The following is a 5,000-nucleotide window of genomic DNA, read 5'->3' on the forward strand; positions in this document are numbered from 1 at the left end:
GCCTCTTTTGTACAAATTTCGAGTAGTTTTTTCAAGGTGTTTTCTGGGATGTCAAGAGGCTTTGTGCCATTGCTGTGGTACACTCGTTTTAAGATGAAATCGATGGTCTTATTTATTGGGACGTGGGTAAAGAGACTTTCCACATCCAGCGATGCGATGGAGGCATTTTCTACTGGAGGAGCATCCCTTAAGATTTCCAGGAAATCAGAGGCTGAAGTAAGTGTGTATGTGCTTGGGACGTAAGGAGTGAGAAGCTCATTTAGTTTCTTTGCTATGGGATATGTGGCGGTAGGTATTTGTGAAATGATGGGTCTTATGGGATTGCCTTCTTTGTGTGTCTTGATGTTGCCAAAGGCATATCCTGGTGTGTACTCGCCAGTGAGCTTCGGGAATCTTTGGCTTCCGGCTTTTGCGTGGATACTTGAGATGAGGTTGTTCAGTTTCTTTTTAATGGCCTCGGTTGGGTTGCGTGTTATCTTCATGAATTTGGTGGTGTCATTGAATATGGTGTTCATCTTTTGGATATACTCTTCTTTGCTGATGATAACATAGGCGGCGGTCTTATCAGCCCGTCTGATGGTAATGTCTGGGTTCTCGCGTAGTTGCTTTGCGGCGATGTGATGGTATTTATTAATCAGCTTACTATGGTAAGTTCCTCGGGTTTTTCCAGCTTCAGCAAGAAGGGATGGTTGAAGATCTGGGTTAGTGCTAACTTGTCCAGTCTGTTCAAGTTGTTGAATATCATCGAGGAGGACTTCTATCTCAAGTCGCTTTCGGTGTGGTTGTGGCTTCGAGAGGAAGTGGCAGTTGAGTCCCATATTTAACAGTTCTTCTTGATCTTTTGTGGGGACGTAGTTGGTGAGATTCACATAGCCCGCTGGAGGCTGGGGAAGTTTTATGTTACCCCCATATAGCTTGGTTAGTTTTTTCACCATACCGCTTTCCACTCCTTTGCGGTGTTGATCGTAGATTGCTTGTAGTTTGATGTTAATCTCTTTTTTAAGGTCAGTTGGAGCTTTTGTTTCGTTCCATTTCTTCTCTAGATTTCTCACTTCCTCTAGCTGAGAGTGTATTATCTCCCTTTTCTCTTCTATTTGACGCTCAACTAGTTCTCTCCGGAACTTGTGAGTGAACTTTTCATTTCTGGCTTTCTCGTCGTGAAGTTTTATTTTTGTGTAGCCAGGTAGGATATTTTCTTGCAGGCAGACGAGGTTAAATGCTATTGAAGATTCATTTTTGATTATCTTCTTGCGTATAGTCTCTATACGACGAATAGTTGACTTATCATTTTCTGTAAGTCTGTTTAGGAGATCTCTTATATTGGCCGACGTTTCGGAACTCTCTTGTTCCATCTTCCAGGGCGATATGATGTGTCAAGTTTTCTGTGTAGGTTATATATGGGATGTACGGATCATGGACACTGTGTCGAGGAAAAGTTGGATGCTCATTGGTGGATGGTAGCCAATGAGCGTGCGTTGTTTTCACTCGCGGGGGGGTGGTCTCTCCCAGTGGGCGAAGCGATGGGGTTCGTTGGTCGCTTAGCACTTAGTCTTTTGCTAGATGGCAAGACCCGTAGGTCTTCCACCTGGATGTTGATTGATGGCTGCTTTGCTTGAATGTAGAGTGCTTCAAGGAGTAGCAACCTTCGTGGATCTCTTTCTCTGTCAATGATTGTTGTGTTTGTGGTCCAGATCTTTTCTTGTTAGTGGTCTGTTGAGTTTGGTAGTATGGTGGGACTTTATGGATCCGTTACTCAAATGGCATGTCAGGCGTCTTGTAAGCTTAGTGGTTGTCATACCAATGTAAGAATGAGGTCCACACTCCTCACTATTGCAGCTATATTGGTATACAACATGGTCTTCTTGTAACTCTGTTTTCGTTGTGTTGGGGCGATTACGTATCATTAGTTGGGATGTCTTCTTTGTCTTGTAATATATGATGATCTGGATGTGTTTTGCTGGGTCGGTGGGTAGTACATTCTTGTGAATAATGTCCTTTATGGTCTTCTCGTCTGCTTTTGTGTTCTGTGGACATATGGCTTTTGTAGTAGATTTTTATATAAAAACCTATAAACCTATAAAAATCTACTACAAAAGCCATATGTCCACAGAACACAAAGCAGACGAGAAGACCATAAAGGACATTATTCACAAGAATGTACTACCCACCGACCCAGCAAAACACATCCAGATCATCATATATTACAAGACAAAGAAGACATCCCAACTAATGATACGTAATCGCCCCAACACAACGAAAACAGAGTTACAAGAAGACCATGTTGTATACCAATATAGCTGCAATAGTGAGGAGTGTGGACCTCATTCTTACATTGGTATGACAACCACTAAGCTTACAAGACGCCTGACATGCCATTTGAGTAACGGATCCATAAAGTCCCACCATACTACCAAACTCAACAGACCACTAACAAGAAAAGATCTGGACCACAACACAACAATCATTGACAGAGAAAGAGATCCACGAAGGTTGCTACTCCTTGAAGCACTCTACATTCAAGCAAAGCAGCCATCAATCAACATCCAGGTGGAAGACCTACGGGTCTTGCCATCTAGCAAAAGACTAAGTGCTAAGCGACCAACGAACCCCATCGCTTCGCCCACTGGGAGAGACCACCCCCCCCGCGAGTGAAAACAACGCACGCTCATTGGCTACCATCCACCAATGAGCATCCAACTTTTCCTCGACACAGTGTCCATGATCCGTACATCCCATATATAACCTACACAGAAAACTTGACACATCATATCGCCCTGGAAGATGGAACAAGAGAGTTCCGAAACGTCGGCCAATATAAGAGATCTCCTAAACAGACTTACAGAAAATGATAAGTCAACTATTCGTCGTATAGAGACTATACGCAAGAAGATAATCAAAAATGAATCTTCAATAGCATTTAACCTCGTCTGCCTGCAAGAAAATATCCTACCTGGCTACACAAAAATAAAACTTCACGACGAGAAAGCCAGAAATGAAAAGTTCACTCACAAGTTCCGGAGAGAACTAGTTGAGCGTCAAATAGAAGAGAAAAGGGAGATAATACACTCTCAGCTAGAGGAAGTGAGAAATCTAGAGAAGAAATGGAACGAAACAAAAGCTCCAACTGACCTTAAAAAAGAGATTAACATCAAACTACAAGCAATCTACGATCAACACCGCAAAGGAGTGGAAAGCGGTATGGTGAAAAAACTAACCAAGCTATATGGGGGTAACATAAAAACTTCCCCAGCCTCCAGCGGGCTATGTGAATCTCACCAACTACGTCCCCACAAAAGATCAAGAAGAACTGTTAAATATGGGACTCAACTGCCACTTCCTCTCGAAGCCACAACCACACCGAAAGCGACTTGAGATAGAAGTCCTCCTCGATGATATTCAACAACTTGAACAGACTGGACAAGTTAGCACTAACCCAGATCTTCAACCATCCCTTCTTGCTGAAGCTGGAAAAACCCGAGGAACTTACCATAGTAAGCTGATTAATAAATACCATCACATCGCCGCAAAGCAACTACGCGAGAACCCAGACATTACCATCAGACGGGCTGATAAGACCGCCGCCTATGTTATCATCAGCAAAGAAGAGTATATCCAAAAGATGAACACCATATTCAATGACACCACCAAATTCATGAAGATAACACGCAACCCAACCGAGGCCATTAAAAAGAAACTGAACAACCTCATCTCAAGTATCCACGCAAAAGCCGGAAGCCAAAGATTCCCGAAGCTCACTGGCGAGTACACACCAGGATATGCCTTTGGCAACATCAAGACACACAAAGAAGGCAATCCCATAAGACCCATCATTTCACAAATACCTACCGCCACATATCCCATAGCAAAGAAACTAAATGAGCTTCTCACTCCTTACGTCCCAAGCACATACACACTTACTTCAGCCTCTGATTTCCTGGAAATCTTAAGGGATGCTCCTCCAGTAGAAAATGCCTCCATCGCAATCGCTGGATGTGGAAAGTCTCTTTACCCACGTCCCAATAAATAAGACCATCGATTTCATCTTAAAACGAGTGTACCACAGCAATGGCACAAAGCCTCTTGACATCCCAGAAAACACCTTGAAAAAACTACTCGAAATTTGTACAAAAGAGGCCCCCTTCACCTCTCCCAGTGGACAGCTTTACAAGCAGATCGACGGTTGTAGCAATGGGAAGCCCTCTCGGTGTCTTATTTGCCAACTTTTATATGGGTACCATTGAAACCGAGGTCCTCGCAACAGCTCGACCCTCATTATACTGTAGATACGTGGATGATATCTTCGTACAATTAAAAGATATCGATGAACTACAAGACCTGAGGAATCGATTCATCGCAGCCTCAGACCTCAATTTTACTTACGAGGAAGAAAATAATGGATGCCTCCCCTTCCTTGATGTCCTCGTCACCGCTCGAAATACAGGCTTCGTAACTACAGTATACACCAAACCGACAAGCACTGGACTCTGCTTAAACGGAAATAGCGAGTGCCCGAAGCGCTACCTACAATCCACCATCGGCGCTTACGTTAGAAGGGCCCTCTCGCATTGCTCCACTTGGACACAAACCCACCAAGAACTGGAGAGAATCACACAAGTACTTATCAACAATGGATACGCAAACTCAGATGTATCACAAGCAATACAAACACATTTAAACAAATGGTACACCGACGAAGACAGAAACACCACAAGCGAAAAGAAACCTATAAAAATCTACTACAAAAGCCATATGTCCACAGAACACAAAGCAGACGAGAAGACCATAAAGGACATTATTCACAAGAATGTACTACCCACCGACCCAGCAAAACACATCCAGATCATCATATATTACAAGACAAAGAAGACATCCCAACTAATGATACGTAATCGCCCCAACACAACGAAAACAGAGTTACAAGAAGACCATGTTGTATACCAATAGCTGCAATAGTGAGGAGTGTGGACCTCATTCTTACATTGGTATGACAACCACTAAGC

This window comes from Oratosquilla oratoria, chromosome 6 (assembly GCF_046742065.1).
Source record: "Oratosquilla oratoria isolate Oo_2021 chromosome 6, ASM4674206v1, whole genome shotgun sequence".
In the NCBI taxonomy this organism is placed as follows: Eukaryota; Metazoa; Arthropoda; class Malacostraca; order Stomatopoda; family Squillidae; genus Oratosquilla; species Oratosquilla oratoria.